The sequence below is a fragment of the Schistocerca americana genome, chromosome 6, assembly GCF_021461395.2.
Source record: "Schistocerca americana isolate TAMUIC-IGC-003095 chromosome 6, iqSchAmer2.1, whole genome shotgun sequence".
Classification (NCBI taxonomy): domain Eukaryota; kingdom Metazoa; phylum Arthropoda; class Insecta; order Orthoptera; family Acrididae; genus Schistocerca; species Schistocerca americana.
The window spans coordinates 72312237-72329751 of NC_060124.1; the positions used below are offsets into that span (position 1 = coordinate 72312237).

Sequence of the window (17515 nt, forward strand, 5' to 3'; positions counted from 1 at the left end):
AGCATCTGTAACCCAGCCTGCAAAATTGCACCTTGCATAGTGACTTTCTGACTCGCGCCAAAAGACTGGCAGCTCCCAAACTTCGTCCTGCTTGTAGACTGGGACAGCCGGAGTACTTTACGAAGGCATAGTCTTACGGAACTAACCATTCTTTCCCGCCAGCCTCCTCAACAAGCCACACGTTGGAGAGTGAGCTTAGAGGTGCTGCGCTCTACTCGTATCCGTAGCACTCACCTAGCCGCACGTACGACAGTTAAAACGTTGCATTGCCAATGTCACGATAGAACTGCAGAAAGAACACTACTGTCTCGTTCCCAACTTATTAGATAGTAATTCCAGAATTGAGACATGAGGACTATAAACTGTTTTTATTGTTCGTTAGGTGCGTACAAGTGTTTCCCAGTTCCTCACACGTGACGTAAAAGACGGCACCAAATACGGCCAGAAGCGCGGTAAGAAAAGTGAACGAGTGAGCTTCTGTTCTCAGTGGTGAGATGCACCTGAGTAAAGATATACAAGGTGCGGTCGAAAGGTTACTTTCCCGAGATAGTTAACCGTAATGTCTCGCACAAACCACCTATTTTTATGGTGACCCTTTGTGGGTATGCAAGTCAGATTTCGAGGCTCCAGCTTCGTTAGTTTTCCGCTACGATACGTTGTATACCGTAGTGTAAGCAAAATGGCGAATACCGAAGAATCAAGAACCGTGCTGTGATTGAATATCTTCATTTAAAGGGAATGACGCCCAAGGAATTCGCGGAGGACATGCAGAATACACTTAAGGACTGTGCTCCGTCTTACACAACAGTGAACTGTGTGTCCAATTTCAAACGTGGAAGAACGAGTGTGGAAGATGCACCAAGAAGCTTGTAAGGGGTCCGTAGGCCCTTACTATAAGTTTTGCGACAGCACAGGTCGACAGGACAAACAATCGATAGTGTGTGTCGGGTTGCGAGAGCGAGAGCGAGTGTTGACAGTAGAGTGGGACCCAGGCTGCGGGCCGGGCCGTGGGGCGGCCGGTGGCCGTAATGCAAGGCCGTACCGACAAAGGGGGTGACCATCGCCGCGGTTTAACCCCTTTTGTGTTAGAAATATACGGGAAAGTGAACAAGTACAAGTACTAGTGTGATTCAGTGATATTTTTGTGCCGATGTTTGTAATTACGCGTCTACCGCGCCGGCATTATTTGGATTGCAGTGTTGGATACAGTGATTAAAATTTGCGTGTGACGATAATGAATAACAAGAGGCCTGTGCTGAGATTAGCCGTTATTAATTGTGTACGACGAAGGCAGTGGCTGTCTCCTTACTTTGTGTTTTTGTGATGAATATAGGTCGTTGATTAATGAAGCTGTGTTGTTGTTCTTCTTGCCACCAGACATTTTATTATTACAGCATTTGAGAAGGACAAAATGGAATGTAACATCTCCGTAGCAGTCCAATCCGATTGCCAGCCCATTAGGTACACGGTCACATTAATTATTATCTATTTGGGCTGCTATCAGATCCCGATCGAGCGGTATAAGTAAGTAGAATAAACCGGAGTGTTACAAGCTGAAGGTCTGTCACCGTTGCCACTGATGAAACAATGGCTGAAATTCACGATACGATTTTGCAGGATCGTCAAACAACGTTACAGCACATTGAAACCACATTTGGAATCTCCCATTGGTATGCTCATGACATTGTTGTGGATATTTTGGCAATGCATAAAGTTTCATCTCGGTGGTGCCGAAAGACCTGAATGCAGATCAGAGACGGGAGGGTGTGCAGTGTCGTGAAGAAATCATATGCCAATTTGAAGCGGATGAAGACGGCTTTCTAGAAAGGTATGAGGCAATGGACGAAAACACTTTGATCCTGAGACAAAACAACAGTCACAACAATAGAAACATCCTTCATCCTCTACCTGAAAAAGTTCCGAGTTCAAAAATCAGTGGGTAAGGTTATAGCATGGATCTTCTGGGGTGCGGAAGTGGTAATTATGGTGGATTATTTGCATCATACTATTGCAAGCTCCTTCGCCATTTGAGAGAAGAGATCAAGACGAAAAGGCGCGGAAAATTGGCTCGCGGAGTTCTTTTGCATCAGGACAGCGGACCGGCGCACAAAGCCCTCGCAACACTGGAAACTGTGCGTGACTGCGGGTTCGAATTGTTACGTCATCCGCCATATTCTCTAGATTTGGCACCATCAGACTTTTTTCTTTTCTCAAACCTAAAAAAAAGACCCCAAAGTACGACTATTTGACAATGATGATGCAGTGATTGATGCTGTGAACGATGGCTGGACTCGAAATCGAAGACCTTTAATTTGAATGGTTTGTAGAAGTTATCTGAGAACGCCCGCAAGTGTGTTAGTGTACACGGGTGTTATATCGAAAAATAAATTCATATTGTGAAATGTCTGTCATTCTTTATTTGTGAGACTAGGAACGTTTCGACCCCCCTCGTATTATATGAATTCGGTAGTAAGGATAGACATGTACGCCATTTCGAGGGAAGGAGACGGAAGATGTCGTCCAAACATGAGAGTAGGCAAGTGTCTTGGGATAAAACACTTACGGCGTTTGATACAGGCGAGACCAAACCAAGAGGGTCGTAGGAACTTCCAACAAACTTCTTTTACTTGCTGTCCTGTCTACTGTTTTGCCAGTGATAACGATTTGAGGTAGATATGTCGTTTGTTGTGTCCCATATTACACCCAGTAACGTAGCGTTCGTTTTAATGTCTTGTACTAAGACATTTATTTATACCAAAGAGAAAAACGTCATGCAATGATAATATGATACATAATTCTACAGTGCCGTGGCAGCGCAGTATAACTTGAACTGACAACTGTAAACAACCGAAGTGCATTCGGCGAGTGTCTAGAGAAGAGGCCGAGTTAAGTAGTGGGCGTGCAGTCATAGTGTGTCAGCGTTGTCGTGACACAAACCATAGTGAAGCAACATCTCTAAATGAAGTGTTCAAGACATTCTCCCGAACATAAACGACGACGCTTGGACGTCTGCCGTGACTTGATTGAAAATATGTGTACAGAAACGATGGTGTTACAGTGAAAAATGTATATAGGTAATAACCATCAAAATTTTAGCGATCCACATATGGAAGTATAAATATTATGTTTCTTTATATTCAAAGGCAACGGCCTTGCCACAGTGGATACATCGGTTCCCGTCAGATCACCTAAGTTAAGCGCTGTCGGGCGTGGCCGGTACTGGGATGGGTGACCGTCCGGGCCGCCATGCGCTGTTGCCATTTTTCGGGGTGCACTCAGCCTCGTGATGCCAACTGAGGAACTACTGGACCGAATAGTAGCGGCTCCGGCCAAAGACAACAATTGTAACGGCCGGGAGAGCGGTGTGCTGACCACACGCCCCTCCTGTCTTCATCCTCAGCTGAGGATGATAATGCGGTCGGATTGCCCCGATGAACCACTTGTGACCTGAAGACGGAGTGCTTTATGGTCAACCTTTACAGTACAGCTAAAAGAAATGTGGAGAATCTGTAACGGTAATATGAAAATTTTCTACGTTATATATGAACAACGTCTCTTACAAATATTTTTAGCTTAACAGGACAGAAGGTTTCTTCGAAAATGTTTAATTTTACGAGGATATAGTAATAGTAATTCTTACAAATATTTTTAGCTTAATACGACAAAAGGTTTCTTCGAAAATGTTTAATTTTAATTGTGTGTATATAAAATGTTCAAAGACATTATACGAATCCACCTTGGTTCCGTTAATAGCGCTAGTATGATCGTAGGAATGACGTCGAGCTAGCCAGAAATGAGAAGCGCCCATTACCGTAGCAGAAAGGAAGATGAATGACTATACTAACACGGCGGGGTTACGTTAACATCATTTCACTGCAAGTCCATAATTAAAACAGAACTGTGTAATAAGACCAGTATGAAAGTGGTAAAAGCTGCATGATAAGAGTCATTATCTGAGTAGTGATAAATGGACTTGTTTTGACTGTGATGTGAAATTCAGTGCTTGAAGTTGTGTAAAGAGTAACTACGCAGTAGCGTGGTTTCGTATGCATGGAAGACTACATGGCGAGAGGGCAAGAGAATGGTGAAAGGGTTATTGCTCTATAAATAATAATTACCGGCTACAAATGGACGTTTGCATAAGAATATTCAAGACGAACGTAAATGGTGAAGCTGGTATATCAAGAGGAATGTGAGCAAAACATTTGTAGCTTTCGCATGCAGCAGCCCTAGTTTAATCTTCATCGTTGAGTGAGCACTGGTAAAAACTATAGTCAAACACCACATCAGCAACCAAGGCAAAATGTTTTATTGATCGGTAAAGGGGGATTTCGTTTCGATAATAATTTTTATTCAGAAAATATAAAGTAGCAGATTACAACTTTTGTTATTTAGTAGCCTCTTTAATTGGAATCACTGTTATGTATGTAAAGGTTTCTTGGGAATATTAATGTCATCGCCTTCTGAAATATTTAAGCAACGAACGTTGAACTATTGATGCAAGAGAAAGATCGATTTGCGCATCAGTTGATAAAAATGCACTGTCAGTTGTACAGACTCTTTAAAGAGACATTTAATGAGTAAACTACATTAATTTCTGACCTCATAGTTAACGAGTATTACTATATGGAAGGTAGATATCAGTTTGTAGATATGCCAGATAAAAACTTCATTACATACGACGGTAACAGCCATCACAACAAATAAATTTCACGTTACTTAAAGGTTTGCATTATACGATTTTTGGTCTCAAATTTAGTAATAAGTTGCAATTTTTTCAAAACATTACGGAAATAATACAAATACATTTTTACCTGCTTAATATTTAGTATCACAATTTCATAAAGTCAGTGCACGCATCTGTACAGCCTTGAAGCTGTTCACATTAACATCGTTATACTTTACGATACAGAGACAGTACTACTTAAATGTATATTGGGTACAGTTTTTCTCTGTTGTTCACAAGAACAGTAGCAAAGTGGCAGAAAGATAGCTAATACCTAGTCACTATGAAATGAAGTAAGCAGACTCTGCAGTAAGCCGAAGTTACTTTTCTGACCTCAGTTGAATTTAGTAACACATGATTTGTTTAGCACAGGTTAAGACTTCCCTTGAAAATCTCTAAGCTTATGTCTGCTTTGTACAACAAAGTATTGTTCCCATCAAAGAGCTTTAATAGTAAATCTAGCTTCAGATATCGCAAAACTTTCCTACTAAAACAACATTTAGAAAGACTAGGATTTTCAAATTTGTGGATGGGAACACTTACGGCGAATAACTGTTCCTAGGTACCAGTGGTTGCTGCATTTTCGCGGGAAGAAGAAATTAATGAGCATAAGAAATTAATGAGCAGGCAGGAAGTGATATCGGTGTGAAATGAGTGAAATTACAACGACCATTGTACAGAGTACATGGTCTTTCGATTCCGACAGCCTCTTTGTCACGCAGGTCACGGTTAAGACGCGCCACAGCTGTTCAGTTATCATCTAGTTAGTGGTTGTGTGCTTTGTTAAATTAAATCTCATCACCGTCATTGTTCAGGAATCAAAGAACGAATGTTTCCTGGACTATTTTTTGTATTTTACGTACAAAAATATAGTGTTTAAGTAAATACGAGGACTATTCAGAAAGTAGGGAACGTTTTGGCATTAAAAAAACCAAGTACAAGAAATGCATTTTATTATATACATCCGAAAAAGTGACTGAGATACTACTTTTCCATATAGTCACTTATCATAGCGGTGGACGAGCTTCGAAAGACATTCGTCGTAAATTTCTGCCGCCTGAGACTTCAGCCAGTGAGTCACGCCCACCTGGAGTTCCTCGTCGTCATCAAAGCGCTGCGTTGCAAGCCGGTTCTTCATCTTGGGGAAACAAGTAGAAGTCGCTTGGTGCAAGATCGGGGCTGTAGGGTGGATGAGGAAAAATTTAACATTTGAATGAATTACGGAGTTCTTTAGTACGGTTTGCCGTGTGAGGTCGGGCATTGTCATGCAAAAACAAAATTTTGGGACGTCAGCTTTCATCGGCGTTTGTTTTGAACTGCTCTTCTAAGGCTGTGAAATGTTTGACAGTACCGGGCAGAATTTATGGTTGCTCCACGTTCGAGAAAATCAATAAGAAGCACACCTTGCCTATCCCAAAACACTGTCGCCATCACCTTCCTTGGTGACAAGGTTTGCAAACATTTTCTCGGTTTTTGGGGGGACCTTGTGTGCATCGAATCCATGGACTGTAATTTTGTCTCGCAATTGGCGTGTTTCACCCAAGTCTCGTCACCGGTTACGATTCGAAGCAGTAATGAATCACCATGTTTGTGGTGGGCCTCCAGAAATGTCATCGTTGGCCCCATTCGTCGTTCCTTATGGTGCTCTGTAAGCATTTTGGGCACCCACCATGCACGAAATTTGTGGTAGCCTAGTTGTTGAGTGACAGTTTTAAACAACAAAGTCCATGAAACTTGTGGAAAAGAAAGCACAAGCTCCGTTATTGTGAAGCGACGGTTTTCACGAATCGTTTCATCAACTTTAGCGACAAGATCGTCAGCCACAATGCTCGGGCGTTCAGCCTTCTCTACATCATGAACGTTGGTTCGGCCATTCTCTAACAGAATGCACCATTTCCGGACGGAACATTCGCTCAAGCTACGTTGTTTCCGTACACTTCGCACAGTTCACGATAAATTTCTAGAGGATTTAGATTTTTTGCCAACAAAGACCGTATCATAAACCGCGCCTCACAACTAGAGGAATTTTCGATTGCAGTGCACATTTCAAATTCGAATATCGAAAAAACCAGACGCGCAGAAACGTTCCCACTGCCACGGATGGGTGCCGACTGAGCTGCCGAGCACCCACGCACCAAAATATACGCGATCGGCGCGCGCCTAGCGGCGTCAGACGAGAAATGTTCCCTACTCTCTGAATAGCCCTCGTATTAACAGGGCGACCGTCTCTCTTAAATTTACTAGAGAAATCTGCATTTTAAATAGCACACTGAGATATCTAAGTATTTGTTCATCAGAGACTCTTTCCGAATTATTTACGAAACATTAACAGTGGAATGTTGTCGGTAGTACAGTGCAATGGGGGGGGGGGGGGGGGGGGCGGGGGGAGTTAGAACGGTTGCAGACTTAGCTGACAATTTCGCACCGTTGTACGAATGTTTTGTGTGTTGTACTCAAATGGGGCAGGAAACAATGTAGAACAACAGAAGCATCAATACCATCACCTTATAGTTCCTCCAATGTTTATTAATCAGGTCTCGAAACGATTTGCTTGGGTGGGATAGGCGTATAATCTGCAAATAACTTAGTATAAGGGTCAGCACAGTTTACGTCACAACAATTTATCAGAACGCTGACGTCACACTCAGGTGATGCCGGCGTCGTTGCAGTCGAAATCTTTTGGAGGCGCCGGCTAGCGGCGACGAAACGCCAGTGTGGCACCTTTTACAACACTTTGTGCCATCTCGTCTATTCCGCGCGGTGGCACACAGTGTTGATATAGGCGCCTACCTATTCCTCCCTGTGGCTTACCGCGGACCAAGAAGTGTCTCACTCGCAGTGCCGCTTGATACCAGTCTTCGGCTTGCCTGAAACCGTGAGACTAGCTGTTCCTTGTTCCCATCCGGGCACAAGATAATCAGCAGCTGCACAGCGTTCATGTTCCCGAAGTCACAGTAGCACCCTTTATTCTTAAAGCGCATGATTGAAAGAAACCTTAGACCAGACTTTTTGTGATTCTATGTCATGTTCCTTACCCCACGTGAATAATTACGAAGTACTTACCTTAGAAATATGGAAACTATTGTGTACATGAGTCGCTACCTGGTATGATAGACTCTCCTCCACCAACGGAGGGTGAACAGATCAGCCTTTACACAAAGGCGAAAGGAGCCCGCTAGCAATTTATAATGGTTGGCAGGAGGAAGCATTAGCGCTAGCAACGCAGAATTCTGTTCCACATCACCCATCACAAGGAGCAAACAGTGGGGAGGTTAGTATCACATGGCACTAAAATATAAGTCGCGCTCCGTGGCTTAACCGGCGTTGCATCTTCGAGAGAGTTCTTGCAGAATATCTTCAAGAGAGTCTTCCAATTCCGTTCGCTGTCGCTGCTACAGATACAGTTGTTGCAGCTTAAAGGTGTGGTTCCGATAGCGGCGACAGCGACCGACCACAATTGTAGACGTCAGACGGCAACGCTGTCGCCTGCAGTCGGTGCGTTGCGCAATGCAGCGACAGACAAGCAGCGCAGTCACTTCCAAGAGCTACGCGAGGCGAGATGTCTGGTAACTTCGCCGCGGTTATTGCGCTGTTATTTCAAGAGGAAGTTGATGACATTTTATTGTTCAAATGTGTGTGAAATCTTATGGGACTTAACTGCTAAGGTCATCAGTCCCTAAGCTTACACACTACTTAACCTACATTATTCTAAGGACAAACACACACACCCATGCCCGAGGGAGGACTCGAACCTCCGTCGGGACCAGCCGCACAGTCCACGACTGCAGCGCCTAGACCGCTCGGCTAATCTCCCGCGGCGACATTTTATTACTGCATACAAGGGAAAGATGAATGCTGGCAATGCCTTTATATAAAAATGGAACAGAAGAAGGTAGTTACACAGCATCGATTAATAAGCATTTGTTAAATGATCAAAATGCATCCACGAGCTATCGTCGTTTAAATAAAAGATAGACTCGTGATAAGTTTTGTTAAAGATGATAAAAAACTGCAGTATGTAAGAAATGCAGTATTGCAGAAGAAAAATTATATTTCACATTGAGGTAGGTATACAAAATTTTATACATTGCGTAACAGGCACAGCTTTCCAATAACTATGTAGTGTACAGTTTTCCCGTCTTTGGTATGGTTACGGACTGAGATTTCTGTGCTCAGATGCGATATGTGTAGGTGACCCTTGACACACAGCTCCGGGCAGTATTGCCTTCAGTTAAACAGCTTTAGGGCATTACTGCGGGCGGCCAGACGTGGGGGTCCGGGAGGCGTCCAGCACATCCCACTTATCATCCTCTCAGTCCACTACAGAGCCTTTCCCATATGCTGCCAGCACTATTGTCGAATGGGAGGCTGCTCCAGTGAGAGGCAGCCAGCGGAACACTTTCCAAGGAGTCGATCGAAATGCCACGGCTAGTCTGTCTGACGAACAGGTTTCGGGCGCTGTCTGTGGCTGACGAAGTCCCAGAGCCAGATGAAGTCGCTCCCCCAGTTCCAGAGAAAGCCTCTCGTCCTGCAAGGTCTGGGCATTCACAGAAAGTGGGTTTACTGGGTTTGGGAGATCCAACGGCAGGCGGTTACTGGGGCCTCTTAGGGATATGGCTGCCTCGCAGGGGAAAGAATCCCGTGTGTACTCTGTGTGCATATTGGGAGGAGTCATTCCAGGTGCGGAAAGGGTGCTTCTGGATGGCATGAAGAGAACAGGATGCAGTCAAGCGTAGGTCATGTCTCATATTGGTACTGAAGTGTGTGTCGCTTTGGATCGGAACAGTTCCTCAATCATTTCCGGTGGCTAGCTGAAGTAATAAAGACTCTAGTCTTGCTTGCGACATAAAGGCAGAGCTCTCCATCTGTAGCGTCGCCGACAAAACCGACTGTGGCCTTTTGGTACAGACCCGAATGGAGGTTCTCAATCGGAGGCTCAGGTGGTTCTGTGACCGTGTAGGCTGCAGAATCCTCGAGTTGCGCCATAGGGCGGTGGGTTTCCGGGTTCCACTTCATATACCATAAATCACTACTGGCAAGAAGCATCTACATGGATAGCGGGGGCTATGTGGACTGGGCGGAGCAAATGTGGAGCATAATGACCGATACAGGTGTTAGTGGCCACGAGGTTGTTGTAGCGAGACTGAATACCATAACATCGAAACCCACCAAAAATAAACTCTAAATACGTCTTTTTAGAAAAGCAGATAAAAATTCGTTTGAGGCCTTCCTAAGACAGAGTCACCACTCCTGCCAATCTGAATAAATAAGCTAGACTAGACGTGCTTTAAATTCAAAGAAATAGTATAGAAGGCTGTTGAGAGACATGTACCAAATAAATTAACGAGAGATGGTACTGATCCCCCATAATACACTAAATAGGTCAGAACACTGTTGCAGAAGCAACAAAAAAGCATGCCAAATTTAGAAGAACGCTGAAACCTTCAAGATTGATGAAGTTTTACAGAAGCTCAAATTTAGCGCTACATCAATGCGAGATACTTTTAAAACTTTCTACGACGAAACTTTGTCTCGGAATCTGGCGGAAAGTCGAAAGAGATTCAAGTCGTATGTAAAGTTCACCAGCGGAAAGACACAATTAACACCTTCTCTGCGCGATAACAATGGTAATGTTACTGATGACAGTACCACTAAAGCAGAGTTACTAAACACGGTTTTTCGGAATTTCTTCTCCAAAGAAGTCGAAGTAAATATCCCATAATTCGTATCAAGAACAACCGCCAACATGAGTAATTGAGCAGTAGATATCCTCGGTGTAGCAAAGCAGCTTAAGTTTCTTTGTGAAATAAAGGCCTCCGCTCCTGATTGTATACCAATTATGTTCCTCTCAGAATACGCTAACACAACAGCTCTACACTTAGCAACCATATACTGCCGCTCGCTCGCCGAAAGATCTGAAGCTAAAAGCTGGAAAGTAGCACAAGTTACATCAACATCCAAGAAAGGAAGTGAGAGTAATAAGCCGAATTATAGACCGATATTGCTAACTTCAATTTTCTTTAGGATTTTAGAACATACACTGTCTTCGAACATTATGAGTTATCTCGAAGAAAACGATTTATTGACAAACAGCCGACACGGTGTAAGGTGTTCGCCGCCCTGCTGGAGCAAATGTAATTTCGTTATATTGCTCCTGCGACATAAAATATCTTTGCTGCAATAGAGTCGCAGGTCAGAGCAGTTTCAGCAGTTGTTGCGATCGCTTCTACAGTGCAGTTGTAGTCTGTCGCTTGTACAGCGCACTTCATAGTCATGTATTGTAAGGTGAATTTTATTATTTTTATTGGCATGCGCGTAATTAAGTCACTTGTCTGAGATGTTAATATGCATTTGTTTCAGTCTTTTTGTGATTCGTCAGCACCAGTTAACCCAGATTTGTAATATTCAATTTTTCGTATTATCGATAGCAGATATTTATCAATAATGTAAAAGATTTTCAGAATTTAATTTTTACCAGTCTACAAAAACGAAGGAATAACTTTGCCTTAAGTCATTGCCAGTCCCGATCCAGTCATTCATTTAAATTTAAATATTTCAGAAAGTTTCTCAGATCATAGTCGTGTCTTCTTCAGTAATCAGACGACCAGCTCTGCAGCTATGTCAGTAAGCCAAGTCCGTTTTTCTAATAATTCGGATCTCAGACACACGTTGTCCAGTATTAGTAGAGAGGCCAGCATTGCACTAAGCTGTGCCATTTAAGAGCAGATATAGAGACAGCGTTATCCGGCGACACCGTCACGAGGTAAGAATTTTTCAGATTCATTTCACAGGGCCATGGCGTAGCGCTGTTTACGTCAAAATTTATGTTTTCATGAGTTAATATATTAACAATAAAATTATAATTTTTATTTTTATACTGGAAGGTTACAACGGATTCAGAAAATATCGTTCTTGTGAAACATAACTAGTTCTTTTTCCCCATAAGCAATGAGTGCTACTGACAGGGCACGTCAAATTATTTGGGATATTTTTATATTTCCAGAAGGCGTTTGACACCATACCTCACAAGCGACTTTTAATCAAATTGCGTGGCTATGGAGTATCGTCTCAGTTGTGTGACTGGATTTGTGATTCCCTGCCAGGAAGGTCATGGTTCGTAGTAACTGACGGAAAGACATCCAGTAAAACAGGAGTAATGTCTGACAATCAGGCACTCTGCTGCTCTGATCTACAAAAACAATGGAGGAGACAAGCTGAGTAGCACTCTTAGATTGTTTGCAAATGATGATGTCATTTACCGTCTCATAAATTCATCAGATGATCAAAACAAATTGCAAAACGATTTAGAGAAAATATGTATATGATGCTAAAAGTGACTATTGTCTGGAAATAAAGAATAGTGTGAAGTCATCCTCGTACGTGATATATCACACGAGTCTAAAGGCAGTAAATTCAACTAAATACTTAAGGTTTACAATTACGAATATGTTGGAACGATCACATTGGTTACAGCAAACCAAAGACTATGATTTAATGGCAAAACACTGAGAAAATGCAACAGGTTTACTAAAGAAACTGCCTACACTACGCTTGTACGTCATATTCTGCTTTATTGCTGTGCTCTGTGGGATTCGCATTAGATAGAATCGACGCAGGACATCGAGTAAGTTCATATAAGGGCAGCTCGTCTTGCACTATAGCGAAATAGGGGAGAGAGTGCCACGGATATGATACGTGAATTCGGGTGGCAATCATTAAAAAAAAAAAGCATTTTTCGTTCCGGCAGCATCTTCTCGTGAAATTCCAGTCACCGAATGTCTGCTCAGAGTGTGAAAATATTTTTTTGCAACCCACCTAAATGAGGAGGAATGGTCATCATAATAAAATAATATAAATCAGAGCTCGCATAGAAAGACTGAAGTGTTCGTTTTTCCAGTGCGGTGCTTGAGAATTGAATGGTAGTGAAATGGCTCGAAGGTGGTTCGATGAACCTTCTGCCAGACACTTAATGGTGGTTTCAGAGTAATCATGTAGATCCAGATGTACATATTCTTTTTCAATAAACTTTTTTAGTAAATTTTGTGTACTTTCGTCCCTTGCTTTCACATTTTTAAAATTATATCATAATTACTGCGAACTTTACAGCGTTTTCTTTTCTGTACTGTACACAACGTTCATCGTTTGTTACGCCAGCAAGTTTGAGCTCTGTTATCCTCTCAGCCTTTGTGCTTTGTTGGCTGCAATGGTGTTCCTGGAATATTTGTTATTCCAGATTTGTGTTGTGAAACACCATTTAGAGACAATAATTTTTCGGGTCTATTTGTTTTGGAATTTTTTGAGGCAACTGATCCCGTTCCTAATTTGTGTTTCTTCTTGAACCTCTGCTAACGGTCTCTTTAAAAAATTCACTTCGTACAGTCATCATCTGTAAGTGGAAACTGTATTAGCTACATGATCTCGTTTGTTCCAGATTATTCACTCCTGGCGAAAAGTACCGTTCTTTCTCATTTGCATATCGTACATCACCATCTTACACATCAATAATTGTGTAACATGTACAGAAGTTGTTAAGAACAAGAATGCTGCCTATATTGACCCCATCTTCTACTGAATCAGATTTCAGAGGTACTGAACAAGAATCTTGGCATGAATAGAACATACCTAACTGCTTTGGAGCCATACACGGAAATCGCGGTCAGCGCCATCGTTCTGCTGTCAGCTTCAAATACTGGTTCTCTCAATCTTCTCAGTAACTTTCCTCTAAAAGAACGCGGCCTTCCCTCCAGGGAGTCCCATTTCAGTTCCCGAAGCATTTCTGTAATGCGTGTCGATCGAAATCACCAGTAATAAATCATGCAGATCGTCTATGGATTTCTTCGATGTCTTCCTTTATTTCGACATGGTAAGGATCTAAAACATTCACAGTCTCCTTCACGGATGAACCACACTTCCCCAAAATTCTTTCAATAAACCAAAGCCGACCGTTCGATTTCCTTATCACAGCCACTACGTACTCCTACCATTTCATAACGTATTGCAGCGTTGCATCTAGATGTCCAGTCGAGCTGTGTCCAGCAGGATACTACTAATGCTGTATTCAAAATTTACGAGAATGTTTAGCCTGCTCAACCGCATTAACTTACATTAGTCTACACTTAGAGCTCGTTGCCTTTCATCACACCAACTAGAAATTTTTTATAAGTCATCTTCTATCCTCTTTAAGGACGACACCTTCCCGAACATCACAGCATCATCAGCAAACAGCCGCAGATAGCCGTTCACACAGTCCATCAGATCATTTACCTATGTAAAGAACAATAGCTGTCCCATCATACTTCCCTGGGGATCTCAAATGGCTCTGAGAACTATGGGACTTCTGAGGTCATCAGTCCCCTAGAACTTAGAACTACTTAAACCTAATCAACCTAAGGACATCGCACACATCCATGCTCGAGGCAGGATTCGAACCTACGACCGTAGCAGTCGCGCAGTTCCGGACCGAAGCGCCTAGAAACGCTCAGCCACCGCGGCCGGCTGGGGAACTCCTGAAGATACCCTTGTCTTTGATGAAAATTCGCCGTCGAGGACAACGTACTGGGTTCTTTTACTTAAGAAGTTTTCGAGCGACTGACGTATCTGGAAACCTATTCCCTATGCTCGTATCTTCGTTAACAGTCTGCAGTGGGGCACCATGTCAAACATATTACGTAAATCTAAGAATATAAAATCTGCCTGTTGTTCTTCACTCATAGTTTGCAAACTATCAGGTGAGGAAAGCGCAAGTTGAATTTCGCACGTGCGATGCTTTCTAATCCCATGCCGATTAGTGGGTAGAAACTTTTCCGGCTCAAGAAAAATTGTTATATCCTAACTGACAATAAGTTCAGGATGTATGAAGATGGTATCTGTTCTTTCGGACATTTTCGCCTGTCGACAGCTTAGGGTTTTGATTTAATTATCATTTCGTAAGTTCAGGAATTCCGAAGCACATCGATGTTAAAGACTGTACATCGAGCTCTTAAATTTTTACATTTATATCTCTTTGATTAAAGGCGTGTCACAGAAAACAGAATTTTCCTAATTTCAGTATGTGTACTTGTACACGGGTTTCTAAAATTAAAGAAACAAACTGTTATTTCTGCATCCTGTGACTAATTCACGATATAATCATACCGACTGTCAACAGATATAGTTACGATCGTGTTCTGCACTGAAGATGGTAGTCTGATCAGCGGACAACCACGACAGCCATGACGTCAGGGCATCAGGGCACCTATCAAGCGGGGTAGTGTTTGCAGGGTAATTCAAAACTGCTGTGTGACGGTGCAGTGTGGCACAGCGAAGACGGCTGAAAACTCTCTGCAGTGGAGGGCTATAGGAAGAATGGAAAGAGGAGAGTCGCAAACTGCTGTGGCCCAATGGCTTAATGTGAATCGGTCTGTTGTTTCTGAGATGAGGCGACAGTTTATAGAGACCGAAACTGTAACCGAAAGCCAGGATAGCGACCTCATAAATAGTGGACCGTTATTTCGGTGTAATGACACGACGGTGCCGCCTTAGTAGTGCATTGAAACTGTCATCTGACCTTGCAGCACCCACGGGACGTGTTGTACCGAGGCGAACGGTATACAGAAGGCTTCAACAGAGCGGCCTTTGTTGTTAGAGACCTGCTGTCCTTTTACCTCTGGCGTGCCTTCACAGAACGGAACGTCTAGAGTGGAGTCGTCTACATGCCACGTCGATAGCCAAACGACGGGGCAATGTTATTCTCACAGATAAGACCCCAATTTGGTCTGGACAGTGATTCTCGATGTATTCGCATCAGGAGGGTATGTGGAACACGATTTCGGGACCCAAACATTGTGGAAAGAGGCCGACATCGGGTAGGATCTCTAAAGGTGTTGGCTGGGATTATTTTAAGAAGTTGAAAAAAAAAAAAGTTTCAAATGGCTCTGAGCATTATGGGACTCAACATCTGTGGTCATCAGTCCCCTAGAACTTTGAACTACTTAAACCTAACTAACCTAAGGACATCACACACATCCATGCCTGAGGCAGGATTTGAACCTGCGACCGTAGCGGTCGCGCGGTTCCAGACTGAAGCGCCTAGAACCGCTCGGCTACAACGGCCGGCTAAAGAAGTTGAACTTCATGAAATTGTACGGGTGAATCAGCAATATTTAACTGCTGTCAGGTACCGTGAGGAGACATTGGGATCTCATGTGCGGTTGTTGTGAGGTGCTGTATGCCCAGTCTTTGTATTCATGGACTATAATCATAGTGGAGCACGGGTGGTTGATCTATTTCTGGAAACGGAAGATATTGCACGCTCGCTCTCCCGATTTGAATCCCACAGAACATGTCTGGGATGCACTAAGGAGACAGGCTGCATCACGTAAGTATCCACCAACCACTCTCCAAGACTTGTGAACAGCTCTGCAAGAAGAATGGGCGTTATTGCCTCAAAATAAGATTGATGACATCATTCACCGCATGTCCCCTCGTTGACAGGCCTGTATTGGTTCCCGACGTGGTGACATCCCATACTAAGCGCATTAACCAATTGTCAGAATGTGTGTGCAAATTCGTTAACTTGAAAAAAAAAAACCGATCATTTTTGTTATTCATGTTGCAGTTGATTACATTCTGTGTTTTTACATTGTTTCTACTAACTACCACCTGTTTATACTGTTTTGAGGCAAAATAAGCGCAACCTTGCCAAATTTGCGTTTGTTGCTTTAATTTTGGACATCGGTGTAGGTATGCATTCGTGATGTCTGGTACGGTGGCGTCCCTCTTTACAGTGACAACAGAGGCATCTCGATATTTGTTGCAAACATACACACTGATGACGAAGTGTAGCTACAACACAAAGGCAACACGAATAAACAGTGGATCTGAAATGGATTTCCGCGAAACATGCGCACAGTCCATAGATTTGGTAATCAATTGTTTCTTTGCATGTGGATAAGAAAAAAATTGTGAAACAAATTTTATGACTGTACTGGAGCGTTAAAAAAGGACTGAAGCAGAATGCCCGGAACATTACGTTAGTCACATAGAATGGTCCTATGGACTTACATTTAGTTAATTTAAGTGCTGTATTGTCGAAACTTTGCATCAGAGTCCACTGATAAAGAATTCAATGAATTGTTCCATCTGTTTTCCATTTTAGCGACATCACTGTAAGAAATCAGTAAAATAATGTGGACAAAGTAATGAATTACGTTCTGAGGAATCAATTTTTTGGCCATAAAACCAGTTTCTCATTAAAGAGTTTAGAATAACTGCCTTCCTAGTTTCCTGTGATGCGACCTGATGTGCATTCCTTCTTTCAACGTATTTTTGTTTTTGTCGAATACAACGCTATCATCACACGACTAAACTATGTTAAACGCAAAATTTATATATTTTTTCCCAGTTAATCCTTATCAGCAATAAAAACTTGCGATTCCTGTTTAAGATTTCGAAGTTAACTCTCTGCCGCCTCCTTGAGGAGGGGAGACCGGATTGGAGTTTGCTGCCATTGGCTGCCCCCCTTCGAGATGAACAACGTTTGTTACAACCTTTTTTGTAATGCTTTAAGTGGTTTTCCAAATATTTCAAAGAAAAGTTTTAAATTAACCACTACATGCATTGCAAGATAGTTAAAAAGTACCAAGTTAACTTTTAGAGGTCTCAGCAGAATGTTCCACACTTAAATGTGATATGTTTCTTGTCGCATGCATCTGTGCTAACATGGATCTAACATGATTAACGTATCACAACGAATTGCTTTCCGTTTAGTTAGTTTTCAGTAAACAGATATTCATGTACAGCATTCCCACT

At 42.6% G+C, this 17515-nt stretch overlaps 1 pseudogene; it reads left to right on the plus strand.

The window, feature by feature from the left end:
* Nucleotides 1-3142: 3142 nt before the first annotated feature.
* LOC124620481 lies at nt 3143-3260 on the plus strand (annotated as a pseudogene).
* The last annotated feature ends 14255 nt before the right edge of the window (nt 3261-17515 follow it).